Raw genomic sequence first — 24,159 nt, 5'->3', positions numbered from 1 at the left:
TCTCTGGCTCTAGAGCAGCTTTGCTGACCTGGTTCTTAGGCTGTACAACGGCTCTGCTGACCTGGTTCTTTGGCTGTAGAGCAGCTCTGCTGACATTGTTCTCTAGCTGTACAGAGGCTCTGCTGACCTGATTCTCTGGCTCTAAAGCAGCTCTGCTGTCCTGGTTTTCTGGCTTTAGAGCAGCTCTGCTGACCTGGTTCTATGGCTCAAGAGCGGCTCTACTGACCTAGTTCTCTGGCTCTAGAGCAGCTCTACTGACCTGGTTCTCTGGCTCTACAGCAACTCTGCTGACCTGGTTCCCTGGCTCTACAACGGCTCTGCTGACATGTTTCTCTGGCTGTAAAGCAGCTTTGCTGACCTGGTTCTCTGGCTCTACAATGGATCTGCTGGCCTGGTTCTCTGGCTCTACAGCAGCTCTGCTGACCTGGTTCTCTGGCCGTAGAGCAGCTCTGCTGACCTGGTTCTCTGGCTCTACAGCAGGTCTGCTGACCTGGTTCTCTGGCTCTACAGCAGCTCTGATGACCTGGTTCTCTGGCTCTACAGCAGCTCTGCTGACCTGGTTCTCTGGCTCTACAGCAGCTCTGCTGACCTGGTTATCTGGCTGTACAGCGGCTCTGTTGACCTGGTTCTCAGGCTGTACAGCGGCTCTGTTGACCTGGTTCTCTGGCTCGAAAGCAGCTCTGCTGACCTGGTGCTCTGGCTTGAAAGCAGCACTGCTTACCTGGTTCTCTGGTTGTACAGCAGCTCTGCTGACCTGGTTCTATAGCAGCTCTGGTGACCTGGTTCTCAGGCTGTACAGCGGCTCTGTTGACCTGGTTCTCTGGCTCTACAGCGGCTCTGTTGACCTGGTTCTCTGGCTCGAAAGCAGCTCTGCTGACCTGGTTATCTGGCTCGAAAGCAGCTCTGCTGACCTTGTTATCTGGCTCTACAGCAGCTCTGCTGACCTTGTTATCTGGCTCTACAGCAGCTCTGCTGACCTGGTTATCTGGCTCTACAGCAGCTCTGCTGACCTGGTTCTCTGGCACTACAGCAGCTCTGCTGACCTGGTTCTCTGGCTCTACAGCAGCTTTGCTGACCTAGTTCTCAGGCTGTACAGCGGCTCTGTTGACCTGGTTCTCTGGCTCTACAGCGGCTCTGTTGACCTGGTTCTCTGGCTCGAAAGCAGCTCTGCTGACCTGGTTCTCTGGCTCTAAAGCAGCTCTGCTTATCTGGTTCTTTGGCTGTAGAGCAGCTCTTCTGACCTTGTTATCTGGCTCTACAGCAGCTCTGCTGACCTGGTTATCTGGCTCTACAGCAGCTCTGCTGACCTGGTTCTCTGGCTCTACAGCAGCTTTGCTGACCTGGTTCTCTGGCTCTACAGCGGCTGTGTTGACCTGGTCCTCTGGCTCTACAGCCGCTCTGTTGACCTGGTTCTCTGGCTCTACAGCAGCTCTGCTGACCTGGTTCTCTGGCTCTAAAGCAGCTCGGCTTACCTGGTTCTCTGGCTGTACAGCAGCTCTGCTGACCTGGTTCTCTGGTTCTATAGCAGCTCTGCTGACCTGGTTCTCAGGCTGTACAGCGGCTCTGTTGACCTGGTTCTCTGGCTCTAGAGCGGCTCTGTTGACCTGGTTCTCTGGCTCGAAAGCAGCTCTGCTGACCTGGTTCTCTGGCTCTACAACGGCTCTGCTGACCTGTTTCTCTGGCTGTGCAGCGGCTCTGCTGACCTGGTTCTCAGGCTCTACAGCACCTCTGCTGACCTTGTTCTCTGGCTGTACGGCAGCTCTGCTGACCTGGTTCTCTGGCTGTACAGCGGCTCTGCTGACCTGGTTCTCAGGCTCTACAGCAGCTCTCCTGACCTGGTTCTCTGGCTCTAGAGAAGCTTTGCTGACCTAGTTCTCTGGCTCTAGAGCAGCTTTGCTGACCTGGTTCTCTGGCTCTAGAGCAGCTTTGCTGACCTGTTTCTCAGGCTGCAGAACGGCTCTGCTGACCTGGTTCTCAGGCTGTAGAACGGCTCTGCTGACCTGGTTCTCTGGCTCTACACCGGCTCTGTTGACCTGGTTCTCTGGCTCGAAAGCAGCTCTGCTGACCTGGTTCTCTGGCTCTAAAGCAGCTCTGCTTACCTGGTTCTCTGGCTGTACAACAGCTCTGCTGACCTGGTTCTCTGTTTCTATAGCAGCTCTGCTGACCTGGTTCTCTCGTTCTATAGCAGCTCTGCTGACCTGGTCCTCTGGCTCTACAGCCGCTCTGTTGACCTGGTTCTCTGGCTCTACAGCAGCTCTGCTGACCTGGTTCTCTGGCTCTAAAGCAGCTCGGCTTACCTGGTTCTCTGGCTGTACAGCAGCTCTGCTGACCTGGTTCTCTGGCTCTACAGAAGCTTTGCTGACCTGGTTCTCAGGCTGTACAGCGGCTCTGTTGACCTGGTTCTCTGGCTCTACACCGGCTCTGTTGACCTGGTTCTCTGGCTCGAAAGCAGCTCTGCTGACCTGGTTCTCTGGCTCTAAAGCAGCTCTGCTTACCTGGTTCTCTGGCTGTACAACAGCTCTGCTGACCTGGTTCTCTGTTTCTATAGCAGCTCTGCTGACCTGGTTCTCTCGTTCTATAGCAGCTCTGCTGACCTGGTTCTCTGGCTCTACAGCAGCTCTGTTGACCTGGTTCTCTGGCACGAAAGCAGCTCTGCTGACCTGGTTCTCTGGCTCTACAACGGCTCTGCTGACCTGTTTCTCTGGCTGTGCAGCGGCTCTGCTGGCCTGGTTCTCAGGCTCTACAGCAGCTCTGCTGACCTGGTTCTCTCGTTCTATAGCAGCTCTGCTGACCTGGTTCTCTGGCTCTACAGCAGCTCTGTTGACCTGGTTCTCTGGCACGAAAGCAGCTCTGCTGACCTGGTTCTCTGGCTCTACAACGGCTCTGCTGACCTGTTTCTCTGGCTGTGCAGCGGCTCTGCTGGCCTGGTTCTCAGGCTCTACAGCAGCTCTGCTGACCTTGTTCTGTGGCTGTACAGCAGCTCTGCTGACCTGGTTCTCTGGCTTTATAGCGGCTCTGCTGACCTGGTTCTTAGACTCTCGAGCAGCTCTCCTGACCTGGTTCTCTGGCTCTAGAGCAGCTTTGCTGACCTGGTTCTCTGGCTCTAGAGCAGCTTTGCTGACCTGGTTCTCAGGCTGTAGAACGGCTCTGCTGACCTGGTTCTCAGGCTGTAGAACGGCTCTGCTGACCTGGTTCTCTGGCTGAAGAGAACCTCTGCTGACTTGTTCTCTGGCTGTACAGCAGCTCTGCTGACCTGGTTCTCTGGCTCTACAGCAGCTCTGCTGACCTGGTTCTCTGGCTCTACAACGGCTCTGCTGACTTGGTTCTCAGGCTCTAGAGCAGCTCTGCTGACCTGGTTCTCTGGCTGTACAGCGGCTCTGTTGACCTGGTTCTCTGGCTCGAAAGCAGCTCTGCTGACCTGGTTCTCTGGCTCTAAAGCAGCTCTGCTTACCTGGTTCTCTGGCTGTACAACAGCTCTGCTGACCTGGTTCTCTGTTTCTATAGCAGCTCTGCTGACCTGGTTCTCTCGTTCTATAGCAGCTCTGCTGACCTGGTTCTCTGGCTCTACAGCAGCTCTGTTGACCTGGTTCTCTGGCACGAAAGCAGCTCTGCTGACCTGGTTCTCTGGCTCTACAACGACTCTGCTGACCTGTTTCTCTGGCTGTGCAGCGGCTCTGCTGGCCTGGTTCTCAGGCTCTACAGCAGCTCTGCTGACCTTGTTCTGTGGCTGTACAGCAGCTCTGCTGACCTGGTTCTCTGGCTTTATAGCGGCTCTGCTGACCTGGTTCTTAGACTCTCGAGCAGCTCTCCTGACCTGGTTCTCTGGCTCTAGAGCAGCTTTGCTGACCTGGTTCTCTGGCTCTAGAGCAGCTTTGCTGACCTGGTTCTCAGGCTGTAGAACGGCTCTGCTGACCTGGTTCTCAGGCTGTAGAACGGCTCTGCTGACCTGGTTCTCTGGCTGAAGAGAACCTCTGCTGACTTGTTCTCTGGCTGTACAGCAGCTCTGCTGACCTGGTTCTCTGGCTCTACAGCAGCTCTGCTGACCTGGTTCTCTGGCTCTACAACGGCTCTGCTGACTTGGTTCTCAGGCTCTAGAGCAGCTCTGCTGACCTGGTTCTCTGGCTGTACAACAGCTCTGCTGACCTGGCTCTAAAGCAGCTCCGCTGACCAGGTTCTCTGGCTCTCGAGCAGCTTTGCTGACCTGGTTCTCTGGCTCTACATTAGCTCTGCTGACCTGGCTCTAAAGCAGCTCTGCTGACCTGGTTCTCTGGCTCTCGAGCAGCTCTGCTGACCTGGTTCTCTGGCTCTAGAGCAGCTTTGCTGACCTGGTTCTCAGGCTGTACAACGGCTCTGCTGACCTGGTTCTTTGGCTGTAGAGCAGCTCTGCTGACCTTGTTCTCTAGCTGTACAGCAGCTCTGCTGACCTGGTTCTCTGGCTCTAAAGCAGCTCTGCTGACCCAGTTCTCTGGCTCTACAGCAACTCTGCTGACCTGGTTCCCTGGCTCTACAACGGCTCTGCTGACATGTTTCTCTGGCTGTAAAGCAGCTTTGCTGCCCTGGTTCTCTGGCTCTACAATGGATCTGCCGGCCTGGTTCTCTGGCTCTAGAGCGGCTCTGCTGACCTATTTCTCTAGCTCTAGAGCGGCTCTGCTGACCTGGTTCTCTGGCTCTACAGCGGCTCTGCTGACCTGGTTCTATGGCTCAAGAGCAGCTCTACTGACCTAGTTCTCTGGCTCTAGAGCAGCTCTACTGACCTGGTTCTCTGGCTCTACAGCAACTCTGCTGACCTGGTTCCCTGGCTCTACAGACATGTTTCTCTGGCTGTAAAGCAGCTCTGCTGACCTGGTTCTCTGGCTCTACAGCAGCTCTGCTGACGTGGTTCTCTGGCTCCACAGCAGCTCTGCTGACCTGGTTCTCTGGCTCTACAGCAGCTCTGCTGACCTGGTTCTCTGGCTCTACAGCAGCTCTGCTGACCTGGTTATCTGGCTCTACAGCAGCTCTGCTGACCTGGTTCTCTGGCTCTACAGCAGCTCTGCTGACCTGGTTATCTGGCTCTACAGCAGCTCTGCTGACTTGGTTCTCTGGCTCTACAGCAGCTTTGCTGACCTGGTTCTCAGGCTGTACAGCGGCTCTGTTGACCTGGTTCTCAGGCTGTACAGCGGCTCTGTTGAACTGGTTCTCTGGCTGTACAGCGGCTCTGTTGACCTGGTTCTCTGGCTGGAAAGCAGCTCTGCTGACCTGGTTCTATAGCAGCTCTGCTGACCTGGATCTCTGGCTCTACAGCGGCTCTGTTGACCTGGTTCTCTGGCTCGAAAGCAGCTCTGCTGACCTGGTTCTCTGGCTCTAAAGCAGCTCTGCTTACCTCGTTCTTTGGCTGTAGAGCAGCTCTGCTGACCTTGTTATCTGGCTCTACAGCAGCTCTGCTGACCTGGTTATCTGGCTCTACAGCAGCTCTGCTGACCTGGTTCTCTGGCTGTACAGCGGCTCTGTTGACCTGGTTCTCTGGCTCTACAGCGGCTCTGTTGACCTGGTTCTCTGGCTTGAAAGTAGCTCTGCTGACCTGGTTCTCTGGCTCTAAAGCAGCTCTGCTTACCTGGTTCTCTGGCTGTACAGCAGCTCTGCTTACCTGGTTCTCTGGCTGTACAGCAGCTCTGCTGACCTGGTTCTCTGGTTCTATAGCAGCTCTGCTGACCTGGTTCTCAGGCTGTACAACGGCTCTGTTGACCTGGTTCTCTGGCTCGAAAGCAGCTCTGCTGACCTGGTTCTCTGGCTCTACAACGGCTCTGCTGATCTGGCTCTACAACGGCTCTGCTGACCTGGTTCTCAAGCTCTACAGCAGCTCTGCTGACCTTGTTCTCTGGCTGTACAGCAGCTCTGCTGACCTGGTTCTCTGGCTGTACAGCGGCTCTGCTGACCTGGTTCTTAGACTCTCGAGCAGCTCTCCTGACCTGGTTCTTTGGCTCTAGAGCAGCTTTGCTGACCTGGTTCTCTGGCTCTAGAGCAGCTTTGCTGACCTGGTTCTCTGGCTCTAGAGCAGCTTTGCTGACCTGGTTCTCAGGCTGTAGAACGGCTCTGCTGACCTGGTTCTCAGGCTGTAGAACGGCTCTGCTGACCTGGTTCTCTGGCTGAAGAGAACCTCTGCTGACCTTGTTCTCTGGCTGTACAGCAGCTCTGCTGACCTGGTTCTCTGGCTCTACAGCGGCTCTGCTGACCTGATTCTCTGGCTCTACAACGGCTCTGCTGACTTGGTTCTCAGGCTCTACAACGGCTCTGCTGACCTGGTTCTCTGGCTCTAAAGCAGCTTTGCTGACCTGGTTATCTGGCTGTACAGCAGCTCTGATGACCTGGTTCTCTGGCTCTACAACAGCTCTGCTGACCTGGTTCTCAGGCTGTACAGCGGCTCTGTTGACCTGGTTCTCAGGCTCTACAGCTGCTCTGTTGACCTGGTTCTCTGGCTCAAAAGCAGCTCTGCTGACCTGGTGCTCTGGCTCTACAACGGCTCTGCTGATCTGGCTCTACAACGGCTCTGCTGACCTGGTTCTCAAGCTCTACAGCAGCTCTGCTGACCTTGTTCTCTGGCTGTACAACAGCTCTGCTGACCTGGTTCTCTGTTTCTATAGCAGCTCTGCTGACCTGGTTCTCTCGTTCTATAGCAGCTCTGCTGACCTGGTCCTCTGGCTCTACAGCCGCTCTGTTGACCTGGTTCTCTGGCTCTACAGCAGCTCTGCTGACCTGGTTCTCTGGCTCTAAAGCAGCTCGGCTTACCTGGTTCTCTGGCTGTACAGCAGCTCTGCTGACCTGGTTCTCTGGCTCTACAGAAGCTTTGCTGACCTGGTTCTCAGGCTGTACAGCGGCTCTGTTGACCTGGTTCTCTGGCTCTACACCGGCTCTGTTGACCTGGTTCTCTGGCTCGAAAGCAGCTCTGCTGACCTGGTTCTCTGGCTCTAAAGCAGCTCTGCTTACCTGGTTCTCTGGCTGTACAACAGCTCTGCTGACCTGGTTCTCTGTTTCTATAGCAGCTCTGCTGACCTGGTTCTCTCGTTCTATAGCAGCTCTGCTGACCTGGTTCTCTGGCTCTACAGCAGCTCTGTTGACCTGGTTCTCTGGCTCGAAAGCAGCTCTGCTGACCTGGTTCTCTGGCTCTACAACGGCTCTGCTGACCTGTTTCTCTGGCTGTGCAGCGGCTCTGCTGGCCTGGTTCTCAGGCTCTACAGCAGCTCTGCTGACCTGGTTCTCTCGTTCTATAGCAGCTCTGCTGACCTGGTTCTCTGGCTCTACAGCAGCTCTGTTGACCTGGTTCTCTGGCACGAAAGCAGCTCTGCTGACCTGGTTCTCTGGCTCTACAACGGCTCTGCTGACCTGTTTCTCTGGCTGTGCAGCGGCTCTGCTGGCCTGGTTCTCTGGCTTTATAGCGGCTCTGCTGACCTGGTTCTTAGACTCTCGAGCAGCTCTCCTGACCTGGTTCTCTGGCTCTAGAGCAGCTTTGCTGACCTGGTTCTCTGGCTCTAGAGCAGCTTTGCTGACCTGGTTCTCAGGCTGTAGAACGGCTCTGCTGACCTGGTTCTCAGGCTGTAGAACGGCTCTGCTGACCTGGTTCTCTGGCTGAAGAGAACCTCTGCTGACTTGTTCTCTGGCTGTACAGCAGCTCTGCTGACCTGGTTCTCTGGCTCTACAGCAGCTCTGCTGACCTGGTTCTCTGGCTCTTCAACGGCTCTGCTGACTTGGTTCTCAGGCTCTAGAGCAGCTCTGCTGACCTGGTTCTCTGGCTGTACAACAGCTCTGCTGACCTGGCTCTAAAGCAGCTCCGCTGACCAGGTTCTCTGGCTCTCGAGCAGCTTTGCTGACCTGGTTCTCTGGCTCTACATTAGCTCTGCTGACCTGGCTCTAAAGCAGCTCTGCTGACCTGGTTCTCTGGCTCTCGAGCAGCTCTGCTGACCTGGTTCTCTGGCTCTAGAGCAGCTTTGCTGACCTGGTTCTCAGGCTGTACAACGGCTCTGCTGACCTGGTTCTTTGGCTGTAGAGCAGCTCTGCTGACCTTGTTCTCTAGCTGTACAGCAGCTCTGCTGACCTGGTTCTCTGGCTCTAAAGCAGCTCTGCTGACCCAGTTCTCTGGCTCTACAGCAACTCTGCTGACCTGGTTCCCTGGCTCTACAACGGCTCTGCTGACATGTTTCTCTGGCTGTAAAGCAGCTTTGCTGCCCTGGTTCTCTGGCTCTACAATGGATCTGCCGGCCTGGTTCTCTGGCTCTAGAGCGGCTCTGCTGACCTATTTCTCTAGCTCTAGAGCGGCTCTGCTGACCTGGTTCTCTGGCTCTACAGCGGCTCTGCTGACCTGGTTCTATGGCTCTAGAGCAGCTTTGCTGACCTGGTTCTCAGGCTGTAGAACGGCTCTGCTGACCTGGTTCTTTGGCTCTAGAGCAGCTTTGCTGACCTGGTTCTCTGGCTCTAGAGCAGCTTTGCTGACCTGGTTCTCTGGCTCTAGAGCAGCTTTGCTGACCTGGTTCTCAGGCTGTAGAACGGCTCTGCTGACCTGGTTCTCAGGCTGTAGAACGGCTCTGCTGACCTGGTTCTCTGGCTGAAGAGAACCTCTGCTGACCTTGTTCTCTGGCTGTACAGCAGCTCTGCTGACCTGGTTCTCTGGCTCTACAGCGGCTCTGCTGACCTGGTTCTCTGGCTCTACAACGGCTCTGCTGACTTGGTTCTCAGGCTCTACAACGGCTCTGCTGACCTGGTTCTCTGGCTCTAAAGCAGCTTTGCTGACCTGGTTATCTGGCTGTACAGCAGCTCTGATGACCTGGTTCTCTGGCTCTACAACAGCTCTGCTGACCTGGTTCTCAGGCTGTACAGCGGCTCTGTTGACCTGGTTCTCAGGCTCTACAGCTGCTCTGTTGACCTGGTTCTCTGGCTCAAAAGCAGCTCTGCTGACCTGGTGCTCTGGCTCTACAACGGCTCTGCTGATCTGGCTCTACAACGGCTCTGCTGACCTGGTTCTCAAGCTCTACAGCAGCTCTGCTGACCTTGTTCTCTGGCTGTACAACAGCTCTGCTGACCTGGTTCTCTGTTTCTATAGCAGCTCTGCTGACCTGGTTCTCTCGTTCTATAGCAGCTCTGCTGACCTGGTCCTCTGGCTCTACAGCCGCTCTGTTGACCTGGTTCTCTGGCTCTACAGCAGCTCTGCTGACCTGGTTCTCTGGCTCTAAAGCAGCTCGGCTTACCTGGTTCTCTGGCTGTACAGCAGCTCTGCTGACCTGGTTCTCTGGCTCTACAGAAGCTTTGCTGACCTGGTTCTCAGGCTGTACAGCGGCTCTGTTGACCTGGTTCTCTGGCTCTACACCGGCTCTGTTGACCTGGTTCTCTGGCTCGAAAGCATTTCTGCTGACCTGGTTCTCTGGCTCTAAAGCAGCTCTGCTTACCTGGTTCTCTGGCTGTACAACAGCTCTGCTGACCTGGTTCTCTGTTTCTATAGCAGCTCTGCTGACCTGGTTCTCTCGTTCTATAGCAGCTCTGCTGACCTGGTTCTCTGGCTCTACAGCAGCTCTGTTGACCTGGTTCTCTGGCTCGAAAGCAGCTCTGCTGACCTGGTTCTCTGGCTCTACAACGGCTCTGCTGACCTGTTTCTCTGGCTGTGCAGCGGCTCTGCTGGCCTGGTTCTCAGGCTCTACAGCAGCTCTGCTGACCTGGTTCTCTCGTTCTATAGCAGCTCTGCTGACCTGGTTCTCTGGCTCTACAGCAGCTCTGTTGACCTGGTTCTCTGGCACGAAAGCAGCTCTGCTGACCTGGTTCTCTGGCTCTACAACGGCTCTGCTGACCTGTTTCTCTGGCTGTGCAGCGGCTCTGCTGGCCTGGTTCTCAGGCTCTACAGCAGCTCTGCTGACCTTGTTCTGTGGCTGTACAGCAGCTCTGCTGACCTGGTTCTCTGGCTTTATAGCGGCTCTGCTGACCTGGTTCTTAGACTCTCGAGCAGCTCTCCTGACCTGGTTCTCTGGCTCTAGAGCAGCTTTGCTGACCTGGTTCTCTGGCTCTAGAGCAGCTTTGCTGACCTGGTTCTCAGGCTGTAGAACGGCTCTGCTGACCTGGTTCTCAGGCTGTAGAACGGCTCTGCTGACCTGGTTCTCTGGCTGAAGAGAACCTCTGCTGACTTGTTCTCTGGCTGTACAGCAGCTCTGCTGACCTGGTTCTCTGGCTCTACAGCAGCTCTGCTGACCTGGTTCTCTGGCTCTACAACGGCTCTGCTGACTTGGTTCTCAGGCTCTAGAGCAGCTCTGCTGACCTGGTTCTCTGGCTGTACAACAGCTCTGCTGACCTGGCTCTAAAGCAGCTCCGCTGACCAGGTTCTCTGGCTCTCGAGCAGCTTTGCTGACCTGGTTCTCTGGCTCTACATTAGCTCTGCTGACCTGGCTCTAAAGCAGCTCTGCTGACCTGGTTCTCTGGCTCTCGAGCAGCTCTGCTGACCTGGTTCTCTGGCTCTAGAGCAGCTTTGCTGACCTGGTTCTCAGGCTGTACAACGGCTCTGCTGACCTGGTTCTTTGGCTGTAGAGCAGCTCTGCTGACCTTGTTCTCTAGCTGTACAGCAGCTCTGCTGACCTGGTTCTCTGGCTCTAAAGCAGCTCTGCTGACCCAGTTCTCTGGCTCTACAGCAACTCTGCTGACCTGGTTCCCTGGCTCTACAACGGCTCTGCTGACATGTTTCTCTGGCTGTAAAGCAGCTTTGCTGCCCTGGTTCTCTGGCTCTACAATGGATCTGCCGGCCTGGTTCTCTGGCTCTAGAGCGGCTCTGCTGACCTATTTCTCTAGCTCTAGAGCGGCTCTGCTGACCTGGTTCTCTGGCTCTACAGCGGCTCTGCTGACCTGGTTCTATGGCTCAAGAGCAGCTCTACTGACCTAGTTCTCTGGCTCTAGAGCAGCTCTACTGACCTGGTTCTCTGGCTCTACAGCAACTCTGCTGACCTGGTTCCCTGGCTCTACAGACATGTTTCTCTGGCTGTAAAGCAGCTTTGCTGACCTGGTTCTCTGGCTCTACAATGGATCTGCTGGCCTGGTTATCTGGCTCTACAGCAGCTCTGCTGACGTGGTTCTCTGGCTCTACAGCAGCTCTGCTGACCTGGTTCTCTGGCTCTACAGCAGCTCTGCTGACCTGGTTCTCTGGCTCTACAGCAGCTCTGCTGACCTGGTTATCTGGCTCTACAGCAGCTCTGCTGACCTGGTTCTCTGGCTCTACAGCAGCTCTGCTGACCTGGTTATCTGGCTCTACAGCAGCTCTGCTGACTTGGTTCTCTGGCTCTACAGCAGCTTTGCTGACCTGGTTCTCAGGCTGTACAGCGGCTCTGTTGACCTGGTTCTCAGGCTGTACAGCGGCTCTGTTGAACTGGTTCTCTGGCTGTACAGCGGCTCTGTTGACCTGGTTCTCTGGCTGGAAAGCAGCTCTGCTGACCTGGTTCTATAGCAGCTCTGCTGACCTGGATCTCTGGCTCTACAGCGGCTCTGTTGACCTGGTTCTCTGGCTCGAAAGCAGCTCTGCTGACCTGGTTCTCTGGCTCTAAAGCAGCTCTGCTTACCTCGTTCTTTGGCTGTAGAGCAGCTCTGCTGACCTTGTTATCTGGCTCTACAGCAGCTCTGCTGACCTGGTTATCTGGCTCTACAGCAGCTCTGCTGACCTGGTTCTCTGGCTGTACAGCGGCTCTGTTGACCTGGTTCTCTGGCTCTACAGCGGCTCTGTTGACCTGGTTCTCTGGCTCGAAAGTAGCTCTGCTGACCTGGTTCTCTGGCTCTAAAGCAGCTCTGCTTACCTGGTTCTCTGGCTGTACAGCAGCTCTGCTTACCTGGTTCTCTGGCTGTACAGCAGCTCTGCTGACCTGGTTCTCTGGTTCTATAGCAGCTCTGCTGACCTGGTTCTCAGGCTGTACAACGGCTCTGTTGACCTGGTTCTCTGGCTCGAAAGCAGCTCTGCTGACCTGGTGCTCTGGCTCTACAACGGCTCTGCTGATCTGGCTCTACAACGGCTCTGCTGACCTGGTTCTCAAGCTCTACAGCAGCTCTGCTGACCTTGTTCTCTGGCTGTACAGCAGCTCTGCTGACCTGGTTCTCTGGCTGTACAGCGGCTCTGCTGACCTGGTTCTTAGACTCTCGAGCAGCTCTCCTGACCTGGTTCTTTGGCTCTAGAGCAGCTTTGCTGACCTGGTTCTCTGGCTCTAGAGCAGCTTTGCTGACCTAGTTCTCTGGCTCTAGAGCAGCTTTGCTGACCTGGTTCTCAGGCTGTAGAACGGCTCTGCTGACCTGGTTCTCAGGCTGTAGAACGGCTCTGCTGACCTGGTTCTCTGGCTGAAGAGAACCTCTGCTGACCTTGTTCTCTGGCTGTACAGCAGCTCTGCTGACCTGGTTCTCTGGCTCTACAGCGGCTCTGCTGACCTGGTTCTCTGGCTCTACAACGGCTCTGCTGACTTGGTTCTCAGGCTCTAGAGCAGCTCTGCTGACCTGGTTCTCTGGCTCTAAAGCAGCTTTGCTGACCTGGTTATCTGGCTGTACAGCAGCTCTGATGACCTGGTTCTCTGGCTCTACAACAGCTCTGCTGACCTGGTTCTCAGGCTGTACAGCGGCTCTGTTGACCTGGTTCTCAGGCTCTACAGCTGCTCTGTTGACCTGGTTCTCTGGCTCAAAAGCAGCTCTGCTGACCTGGTGCTCTGGCTCTACAACGGCTCTGCTGATCTGGCTCTACAACGGCTCTGCTGACCTGGTTCTCAAGCTCTACAGCAGCTCTGCTGACCTTGTTCTCTGGCTGTACAGCAGCTCTGCTGACCTGGTTCTCTGGCTGTACAGCGGCTCTGCTGACCTGGTTCTTAGACTCTCGAGCAGCTCTCCTGACCTGGTTCTCTGGCTCTAGAGCAGCTTTGCTGACCTGGTTCTCTGGCTCTAGAGCAGCTTTGCTGACCTGGTTCTCTGGCTCTAGAGCAGCTTTGCTGACCTGGTTCTCAGGCTGTAGAACGGCTCTGCTGACCTGGTTCTCAGGCTGTAGAACGGCTCTGCTGACCTGGTTCTCTGGCTGAAGAGAACCTCTGCTGACCTTGTTCTCTGGCTGTACAGCAGCTCTGCTGACCTGGTTCTCTGGCTCTACAGCGGCTCTGCTGACCTGGTTCTCTGGCTCTACAACGGCTCTGCTGACTTGGTTCTCAGGCTCTAGAGCAGCTCTGCTGACCTGGTTCTCTGGCTCTAAAGCAGGTTTGCTGACCTGGTTATCTGGCTGTACAGCAGCTCTGATGACCTGGTTCTCTGGCTCTACAACAGCTCTGCTGACCTGGCTCTAAAGCAGCTCTGCTGACCTGGTTCTCTGGCTCTACAACAGCTCTGCTGACCTGGCTCTAAAGCAGCTCTGCTGACCTGGTTCTCTTGCTCTCATGAAGCTCTGCTGACCTGGTTCTCTGGCTCTAGAGCAGCTTTGCTGACCTGGTTCTTAGGCTGTACAACGGCTCTGCTGACCTGGTTTTTTGGCTGTAGAGCAGCTCTGCTGACCTTGTTCTCTAGCTGTACAGAGGCTCTGCTGACCTGATTCTCTGGCTCTAAAGCAGCTCTGCTGTCCTGGTTTTCTGGCTTTAGAGCAGCTCTGCTGACCTGGTTCTATGGCTCAAGAGCGGCTCTACTAACCTAGTTCTCTGGCTCTAGAGCAGCTCTACTGACCTGGTTCTCTGGCTCTACAGCAACTCTGCTGACCTGGTTCCCTGGCTCTACAACGGCTCTGCTGACATGTTTCTCTGGCTGTAAAGCAGCTTTGCTGACCTGGTTCTCTGGCTCTACAATGGATCTGCTGGCCTGGTTCTCTGGCTCTACAGCGGCTCTGCTGACCTGGTTCTCTGGCTGTAGAGCAGCTCTGCTGACCTGGTTCTCTGGCTCTACAGCAGGTCTGCTGACCTGGTTCTCTGGCTCTACAGCAGCTCTGCTGACCTGGTTCTCTGGCTCTACAGCAGCTCTGCTGACCTGGTTATCTGGCTCTACAGCAGCTCTGCTGACCTGGTTCTCTGGCTCTACAGCAGCTCTGCTGACCTGGTTCTCAGGCTGTACAGCGGCTCTGTTGACCTGGTTCTCAGGCTGTACAGCGGCTCTGTTGACCTGGTTCTCTGGCTCGAAAGCAGCTTTGCTGACCTGGTGCTCTGGCTTGAAAGCAGCACTGCTTACCTGGTTCTCTGGTTGTACAGCAGCTCTGCTGACCTGGTTCTATTGCAGCTCTGGTGACCTGGTTCTCAGGCTGTACAGCGGCTCTGTTGACCTGGTTCTCTGGCTCTACAGCGGCTCTGTTGACCTGGTTCTCTGACTCGAAAGCAGCTCTGCTGACCTGGTTATCTGGCTCGAAAGCAGCTCTGCTGACCTTGGTATCTGGCTCTACAGCAGCTCTGCTGACCTTGTTATCTGGCTCTACAGCAGCTCTGCTGACCTGGTTATCTGGCTCTACAGCAGCTCTGCTGACCTGGTTCTCTGGCACTACAGCAGCTCTGCTGACCTGGTTCTCTGGCTCTACAGCAGCTTTGCTGACCTAGTTCTCAGGCTGTACAGCGGCTCTGTTGACCTGGTTCTCTGGCTCTACAGCGGCTCTGTTGACCTGGTTCTCTGGCTCGAAAGCAGCTCTGCTGACCTGGTTCTCTGGCTCTAAAGCAGCTCTGCTTATCTGGTTCTTTGGCTGTAGAGCAGCTCTTCTGACCTTGTTATCTGGCTCTACAGCAGCTCTGCTGACCTGGTTATCTGGCTCTACAGCAGCTCTGCTGACCTGGTTCTCTGGCTCTACAGCTGCTTTGCTGACCTGGTTCTCTGGCTCTACAGCGGCTGTGTTGACCTGGTCCTCTGGCTCTACAGCCGCTCTGTTGACCTGGTTCTCTGGCTCTACAGCAGCTCTGCTGACCTGGTTCTCTGGCTCTAAAGCAGCTCGGCTTACCTGGTTCTCTGTTGACCTGGTTCTCTGGCTCTACAGCGGCTCTGTTGACCTGGTTCTCTGGCTCGAAAGCAGCTCTGCTGACCTGGTTCTCTGGCTCTACAACGGCTCTGCTGACCTGTTTCTCTGGCTGTGCAGCGGCTCTGCTGACCTGGTTCTCAGGCTCTACAGCACCTCTGCTGACCTTGTTCTCTGGCTGTACGGCAGCTCTGCTGACCTGGTTCTCTGGCTGTACAGCGGCTCTGCTGACCTGGTTCTCAGGCTCTACAGCAGCTCTCCTGACCTGGTTCTCTGGCTCTAGAGCAGCTTTGCTGACCTAGTTCTCTGGCTCTAGAGCAGCTTTGCTGACCTGGTTCTCTGGCTCTAGAGCAGCTTTGCTGACCTGGTTCTCAGGCTGTAGAACGGCTCTGCTGACCTGGTTCTCAGGCTGTAGAACGGCTCTGCTGACCTGGTTCTCTGGCTGAAGAGAACCTCTGCTGACCTTGTTCTCTGGCTGTACAGCAGCTCTGCTGACCTGGTTCTCTGGCTCTACAGCGGCTCTGCTGACCTGGTTCTCTGGCTCTACAGCGGCTCTGTTGACCTGGTTCTCTGGCTCGAAAGCAGCTCTGCTGACCTGGTTCTATAGCAGCTCTGCTGACCTGGTTCTCGGGCTCTACAGCGGCTCTGTTGACCTGGTTCTCTGGCTCTAAAGCAGCTCTGCTGACCTGGTTCTCTGGCTCGAAAGCAGCTCTGCTGACCTGGTTCTCTGGCTCTAGAGCAGCTTTGCTGACCTGGTTCTTAGGCTGTACAACGGCTCTGCTGACCTGGTTCTTTGGCTGTAGAGCAGCTCTGCTGACCTTGTTCTCTAGCTGTACAGAGGCTCTGCTGACCTGATTCTCTGGCTCTAAAGCAGCTCTGCTGTCCTGGTTTTCTGGCTTTAGAGCAGCTCTGCTGACCTGGTTCTATGGCTCAAGAGCGGCTCTACTGACCTAGTTCTCTGGCTCTAGAGCAGCTCTACTGACCTGGTTCTCTGGCTCTACAGCAACTCTGCTGACCTGGTTCCCTGGCTCTACAACGGCTCTGCTGACATGTTTCTCTGGCTGTAAAGCAGCTTTGCTGACCTGGTTCTCTGGCTCTACAATGGATCTGCTGGCCTGGTTCTCTGGCTCTACAGCAGCTCTGCTGACCTGGTTCTCTGGCCGTAGAGCAGCTCTGCTGACCTGGTTCTCTGGCTCTACAGCAGGTCTGCTGACCTGGTTCTCTGGCTCTACAGCAGCTCTGATGACCTGGTTCTCTGGCTCTACAGCAGCTCTGCTGACCTGGTTCTCTGGCTCTACAGCAGCTCTGCTGACCTGGTTATCTGGCTGTACAGCGGCTCTGTTGACCTGGTTCTCAGGCTGTACAGCGGCTCTGTTGACCTGGTTCTCTGGCTCGAAAGCAGCTCTGCTGACCTGGTGCTCTGGCTTGAAAGCAGCACTGCTTACCTGGTTCTCTGGTTGTACAGCAGCTCTGCTGACCTGGTTCTATAGCAGCTCTGGTGACCTGGTTCTCAGGCTGTACAGCGGCTCTGTTGACCTGGTTCTCTGGCTCTACAGCGGCTCTGTTGACCTGGTTCTCTGGCTCGAAAGCAGCTCTGCTGACCTGGTTATCTGGCTCGAAAGCAGCTCTGCTGACCTTGTTATCTGGCTCTACAGCAGCTCTGCTGACCTTGTTATCTGGCTCTACAGCAGCTCTGCTGACCTGGTTATCTGGCTCTACAGCAGCTCTGCTGACCTGGTTCTCTGGCACTACAGCAGCTCTGCTGACCTGGTTCTCTGGCTCTACAGCAGCTTTGCTGACCTAGTTCTCAGGCTGTACAGCGGCTCTGTTGACCTGGTTCTCTGGCTCTACAGCGGCTCTGTTGACCTGGTTCTCTGGCTCGAAAGCAGCTCTGCTGACCTGGTTCTCTGGCTCTAAAGCAGCTCTGCTTATCTGGTTCTTTGGCTGTAGAGCAGCTCTTCTGACCTTGTTATCTGGCTCTACAGCAGCTCTGCTGACCTGGTTATCTGGCTCTACAGCAGCTCTGCTGACCTGGTTCTCTGGCTCTACAGCAGCTTTGCTGACCTGGTTCTCTGGCTCTACAGCGGCTGTGTTGACCTGGTCCTCTGGCTCTACAGCCGCTCTGTTGACCTGGTTCTCTGGCTCTACAGCAGCTCTGCTGACCTGGTTCTCTGGCTCTAAAGCAGCTCGGCTTACCTGGTTCTCTGGCTGTACAGCAGCTCTGCTGACCTGGTTCTCTGGTTCTATAGCAGCTCTGCTGACCTGGTTCTCAGGCTGTACAGCGGCTCTGTTGACCTGGTTCTCTGGCTCTAGAGCGGCTCTGTTGACCTGGTTCTCTGGCTCGAAAGCAGCTCTGCTGACCTGGTTCTCTGGCTCTACAACGGCTCTGCTGACCTGTTTCTCTGGCTGTGCAGCGGCTCTGCTGACCTGGTTCTCAGGCTCTACAGCACCTCTGCTGACCTTGTTCTCTGGCTGTACGGCAGCTCTGCTGACCTGGTTCTCTGGCTGTACAGCGGCTCTGCTGACCTGGTTCTCAGGCTCTACAGCAGCTCTCCTGACCTGGTTCTCTGGCTCTAGAGAAGCTTTGCTGACCTAGTTCTCTGGCTCTAGAGCAGCTTTGCTGACCTGGTTCTCTGGCTCTAGAGCAGCTTTGCTGACCTGTTTCTCAGGCTGCAGAACGGCTCTGCTGACCTGGTTCTCAGGCTGTAGAACGGCTCTGCTGACCTGGTTCTCTGGCTCTACACCGGCTCTGTTGACCTGGTTCTCTGGCTCGAAAGCAGCTCTGCTGACCTGGTTCTCTGGCTCTAAAGCAGCTCTGCTTACCTGGTTCTCTGGCTGTACAACAGCTCTGCTGACCTGGTTCTCTGTTTCTATAGCAGCTCTGCTGACCTGGTTCTCTCGTTCTATAGCAGCTCTGCTGACCTGGTCCTCTGGCTCTACAGCCGCTCTGTTGACCTGGTTCTCTGGCTCTACAGCAGCTCTGCTGACCTGGTTCTCTGGCTCTAAAGCAGCTCGGCTTACCTGGTTCTCTGGCTGTACAGCAGCTCTGCTGACCTGGTTCTCTGGCTCTACAGAAGCTTTGCTGACCTGGTTCTCAGGCTGTACAGCGGCTCTGTTGACCTGGTTCTCTGGCTCTACACCGGCTCTGTTGACCTGGTTCTCTGGCTCGAAAGCAGCTCTGCTGACCTGGTTCTCTGGCTCTAAAGCAGCTCTGCTTACCTGGTTCTCTGGCTGTACAACAGCTCTGCTGACCTGGTTCTCTGTTTCTATAGCAGCTCTGCTGACCTGGTTCTCTCGTTCTATAGCAGCTCTGCTGACCTGGTTCTCTGGCTCTACAGCAGCTCTGTTGACCTGGTTCTCTGGCTCGAAAGCAGCTCTGCTGACCTGGTTCTCTGGCTCTACAACGGCTCTGCTGACCTGTTTCTCTGGCTGTGCAGCGGCTCTGCTGGCCTGGTTCTCAGGCTCTACAGCAGCTCTGCTGACCTTGTTCTGTGGCTGTACAGCAGCTCTGCTGACCTGGTTCTCTGGCTTTATAGCGGCTCTGCTGACCTGGTTCTTAGACTCTCGACCAGCTCTCCTGACCTGGTTCTCTGGCTCTAGAGCAGCTTTGCTGACCTGGTTCTCTGGCTCTAGAGCAGCTTTGCTGACCTGGTTCTCAGGCTGTAGAACGGCTCTGCTGACCTGGTTCTCAGGCTGTAGAACGGCTCTGCTGACCTGGTTCTCTGGCTGAAGAGAACCTCTGCTGACTTGTTCTCTGGCTGTACAGCAGCTCTGCTGACCTGGTTCTCTGGCTCTACAGCAGCTCTGCTGACCTGGTTCTCTGGCTCTACAACGGCTCTGCTGACTTGGTTCTCAGGCTCTAGAGCAGCTCTGCTGACCTGGTTCTCTGGCTGTACAACAGCTCTGCTGACCTGGCTCTAAAGCAGCTCCGCTGACCAGGTTCTCTGGCTCTCGAGCAGCTTTGCTGACCTGGTTCTCTGGCTCTACAACAGCTCTGCTGACCTGGCTCTAAAGCAGCTCTGCTGACCTGGTTCTCTGGCTCTAGAGCAGCTTTGCTGACCTGGTTCTCAGGCTGTACAACGGCTCTGCTGACCTGGTTCTTTGGCTGTAGAGCAGCTCTGCTGACCTTGTTCTCTAGCTGTACAGCAGCTCTGCTGACCTGGTTCTCTGGCTCTAAAGCAGCTCTGCTGACCCAGTTCTCTGGCTCTACAGCAACTCTGCTGACCTGGTTCCCTGGCTCTACAACGGCTCTGCTGACATGTTTCTCTGGCTGTAAAGCAGCTTTGCTGACCTGGTTCTCTGGCTCTACAATGGATCTGCCGGCCTGGTTCTCTGGCTCTAGAGCGGCTCTGCTGACCTATTTCTCTAGCTCTAGAGCGGCTCTGCTGACCTGGTTCTCTGGCTCTACAGCGGCTCTGCTGACCTGGTTCTATGGCTCAAGAGCAGCTCTACTGACCTAGTTCTCTGGCTCTAGAGCAGCTCTACTGACCTGGTTCTCTGTCTCTACAGCAACTCTGCTGACCTGGTTCCCTGGCTCTACAGACATGTTTCCCTGGCTGTAAAGCAGCTTTGCTGACCTGGTTCTCTGGCTCTACAATGGATCTGCTGGCCTGGTTATCTGGCTCTACAGCAGCTCTGCTGACGTGGTTCTCTGGCTCTACAGCAGCTCTGCTGACCTGGTTCTCTGGCTCTACAGCAGCTCTGCTGACCTGGTTCTCTGGCTCTACAGCAGCTCTGCTGACCTGGTTATCTGGCTCTACAGCAGCTCTGCTGACCTGGTTCTCTGGCTCTACAGCAGCTCTGCTGACCTGGTTATCTGGCTCTACAGCAGCTCTGCTGACTTGGTTCTCTGGCTCTACAGCAGCTTTGCTGACCTGGTTCTCAGGCTGTACAGCGGCTCTGTTGACCTGGTTCTCAGGCTGTACAGCGGCTCTGTTGAACTGGTTCTCTGGCTGTACAGCGGCTCTGTTGACCTGGTTCTCTGGCTGGAAAGCAGCTCTGCTGACCTGGTTCTATAGCAGCTCTGCTGACCTGGATCTCTGGCTCTACAGCGGCTCTGTTGACCTGGTTCTCTGGCTCGAAAGCAGCTCTGCTGACCTGGTTCTCTGGCTCTAAAGCAGCTCTGCTTACCTCGTTCTTTGGCTGTAGAGCAGCTCTGCTGACCTTGTTATCTGGCTCTACAGCAGCTCTGCTGACCTGGTTATCTGGCTCTACAGCAGCTCTGCTGGCCTGGTTCTCTGGCTCTACAGCAGCTCTGCTGACCTGGTTCTCTGGCTCTACAGCAGCTCTGCTGACCTGGTTCTCTGGCTGTACAGCGGCTCTGTTGACCTGGTTCTCTGGCTCTACAGCGGCTCTGTTGACCTGGTTCTCTGGCTCGAAAGCAGCTCTGCTGACCTGGTTCTCTGGCTCTAAAGCAGCTCTGCTTACCTGGTTCTCTGGCTGTACAGCAGCTCTGCTTACCTGGTTCTCTGGCTGTACAGCAGCTCTGCTGACCTGGTTCTCTGGTTCTATAGCAGCTCTGCTGACCTGGTTCTCAGGCTGTACAACGGCTCTGTTGACCTGGTTCTCTGGCTCGAAAGCAGCTCTGCTGACCTGGTTCTCTGGCTCTACAACGGCTCTGCTGATCTGGCTCTACAACGGCTCTGCTGACCTGGTTCTCAAGCTCTACAGCAGCTCTGCTGACCTTGTTCTCTGGCTGTACAGCAGCTCTGCTGACCTGGTTCTCTGGCTGTACAGCGGCTCTGCTGACCTGGTTCTTAGACTCTCGAGCAGCTCTCCTGACCTGGTTCTTTGGCTCTAGAGCAGCTTTGCTGACCTGGTTCTCTGGCTCTAGAGCAGCTTTGCTGACCTGGTTCTCTGGCTCTAGAGCAGCTTTGCTGACCTGGTTCTCAGGCTGTAGAACGGCTCTGCTGACCTGGTTCTCAGGCTGTAGAACGGCTCTGCTTACCTGGTTCTCTGGCTGAAGAGAACCTCTGCTGACCTTGTTCTCTGGCTGTACAGCAGCTCTGCTGACCTGGTTCTCTGGCTCTACAGCGGCTCTGCTGACCTGGTTCTCTGGCTCAACAACGGCTCTGCTGACTTGGTTCTCAGGCTCTAGAGCAGCTCTGCTGACCTGGTTCTCTGGCTCTAAAGCAGCTTTGCTGACCTGGTTATCTGGCTGTACAGCAGCTCTGATGACCTGGTTCTCTGGCTCTACAACAGCTCTGCTGACCTGGTTCTCAGGCTGTACAGCGGCTCTGTTGACCTGGTTCTCAGGCTCTACAGCTGCTCTGTTGACCTGGTTCTCTGGCTCAAAAGCAGCTCTGCTGACCTGGTGCTCTGGCTCTACAACGGCTCTGCTGATCTGGCTCTACAACGGCTCTGCTGACCTGGTTCTCAAGCTCTACAGCAGCTCTGCTGACCTTGTTCTCTGGCTGTACAGCAGCTCTGCTGAGCTGGTTCTCTGGCTGTACAGCGGCTCTGCTGACCTGGTTCTTAGACTCTCGAGCAGCTCTCCTGACCTGGTTCTCTGGCTCTAGAGCAGCTTTGCTGACCTGGTTCTCTGGCTCTAGAGCAGCTTTGCTGACCTGGTTCTCTGGCTCTAGAGCAGCTTTGCTGACCTGGTTCTCAGGCTGTAGAACGGCTCTGCTGACCTGGTTCTCAGGCTGTAGAACGGCTCTGCTGACCTGGTTCTCTGGCTGAAGAGAACCTCTGCTGACCTTGTTCTCTGGCTGTACAGCAGCTCTGCTGACCTGGTTCTCTGGCTCTACAGCGGCTCTGCTGACCTGGTTCTCTGGCTCTACAACGGCTCTGCTGACTTGGTTCTCAGGCTCTAGAGCAGCTCTGCTGACCTGGTTCTCTGGCTCTAAAGCAGCTTTGCTGACCTGGTTATCTGGCTGTACAGCAGCTCTGATGACCTGGTTCTCTGGCTCTACAACAGCTCTGCTGACCTGGCTCTAAAGCAGCTCTGCTGACCTGGTTCTCTGGCTCTACAACAGCTCTGCTGACCTGGCTCTAAAGCAGCTCTGCTGACCTGGTTCTCTTGCTCTCAAGAAGCTCTGCTGACCTGGTTCTCTGGCTCTAGAGCAGCTTTGCTGACCTGGTTCTTAGGCTGTACAACGGCTCTGCTGACCTGGTTCTTTGGCTGTAGAGCAGCTCTGCTGACCTTGTTCTCTAGCTGTACAGAGGCTCTGCTGACCTGATTCTCTGGCTCTAAAGCAGCTCTGCTGTCCTGGTTTTCTGGCTTTAGAGCAGCTCTGCTGACCTGGTTCTATGGCTCAAGAGCGGCTCTACTGACCTAGTTCTCTGGCTCTAGAGCAGCTCTACTGACCTGGTTCTCTGGCTCTACAGCAACTCTGCTGACCTGGTTCCCTGGCTCTACAACGGCTCTGCTGACATGTTTCTCTGGCTGTAAAGCAGCTTTGCTGACCTGGTTCTCTGGCTCTACAATGGATCTGCTGGCCTGGTTCTCTGGCTCTACAGCGGCTCTGCTGATCTGGTTCTCTGGCTGTAGAGCAGCTCTGCTGACCTGGTTCTCTGGCTCTACAGCAGGTCTGCTGACCTGGTTCTCTGGCTCTACAGCAGCTCTGCTGACCTGGTTCTCTGGCTCTACAGCAGCTCTGCTGACCTGGTTATCTGGCTCTACAGCAGCTCTGCTGACCTGGTTCTCTGGCTCTACAGCAGCTCTGCTGACCTGGTTCTCAGGCTGTACAGCGGCTCTGTTGACCTGGTTCTCAGGCTGTACAGCGGCTCTGTTGACCTGGTTCTCTGGCTCGAAAGCAGCTTTGCTGACCTGGTGCTCTGGCTTGAAAGCAGCACTGCTTACCTGGTTCTCTGGTTGTACAGCAGCTCTGCTGACCTGGTTCTATTGCAGCTCTGGTGACCTGGTTCTCAGGCTGTACAGCGGCTCTGTTGACCTGGTTCTCTGGCTCTACAGCGGCTCTGTTGACCTGGTTCTCTGACTCGAAAGCAGCTCTGCTGACCTGGTTATCTGGCTCGAAAGCAGCTCTGCTGACCTTGTTATCTGGCTCTACAGCAGCTCTGCTGACCTTGTTATCTGGCTCTACAGCAGCTCTGCTGACCTGGTTATCTGGCTCTACAGCAGCTCTGCTGACCTGGTTCTCTGGCACTACAGCAGCTCTGCTGACCTGGTTCTCTGGCTCTCCAGCAGCTTTGCTGACCTAGTTCTCAGGCTGTACAGCGGCTCTGTTGACCTGGTTCTCTGGCTCTACAGCGGCTCTGTTGACCTGGTTCTCTGGCTCGAAAGCAGCTCTGCTGACCTGGTTCTCTGGCTCTAAAGCAGCTCTGCTTATCTGGTTCTTTGGCTGTAGAGCAGCTCTTCTGACCTTGTTATCTGGCTCTACAGCAGCTCTGCTGACCTGGTTATCTGGCTCTACAGCAGCTCTGCTGACCTGGTTCTCTGGCTCTACAGCAGCTTTGCTGACCTGGTTCTCTGGCTCTACAGCGGCTGTGTTGACCTGGTCCTCTGGATCTACAGCCGCTCTGTTGACCTGGTTCTCTGGCTCTACAGCAGCTCTGCTGACCTGGTTCTCTGGCTCTAAAGCAGCTCGGCTTACCTGGTTCTCTGGCTGTACAGCAGCTCTGTTGACCTAGTTCTCTGTTGACCTGGTTCTCTGGCTCTACAGCGGCTCTGTTGACCTGGTTCTCTGGCTCGAAAGCAGCTCTGCTGACCTGGTTCTCTGGCTCTACAACGGCTCTGCTGACCTGTTTCTCTGGCTGTGCAGCGGCTCTGCTGACATGGTTCTCAGGCTCTACAGCACCTCTGCTGACCTTGTTCTCTGGCTGTACGGCAGCTCTGCTGACCTGGTTCTCTGGCTGTACAGCGGCTCTGCTGACCTGGTTCTCAGGCTCTACAGCAGCTCTCCTGACCTGGTTCTCTGGCTCTAGAGCAGCTTTGCTGACCTAGTTCTCTGGCTCTAGAGCAGCTTTGCTGACCTGGTTCTCTGGCTCTAGAGCAGCTTTGCTGACCTGGTTCTCAGGCTGTAGAACGGCTCTGCTGACCTGGTTCTCAGGCTGTAGAACGGCTCTGCTGACCTGGTTCTCTGGCTGAAGAGAACCTCTGCTGACCTTGTTCTCTGGCTGTACAGCAGCTCTGCTGACCTGGTTCTCTGGCTCTACAGCGGCTCTGCTGACCTGGTTCTCTGGCTCTACAGCGGCTCTGTTGACCTGGTTCTCTGGCTCGAAAGCAGCTCTGCTGACCTGGTTCTATAGCAGCTCTGCTGACCTGGTTC

Source organism: Triturus cristatus, chromosome 1_1 (assembly GCF_964204655.1).
Source record: "Triturus cristatus chromosome 1_1, aTriCri1.1, whole genome shotgun sequence".
NCBI lineage: Eukaryota > Metazoa > Chordata > Amphibia > Caudata > Salamandridae > Triturus > Triturus cristatus.
The sequence above is the reverse complement of the archived record's forward strand: the minus strand, read 5'-3'. Positions refer to the sequence as shown.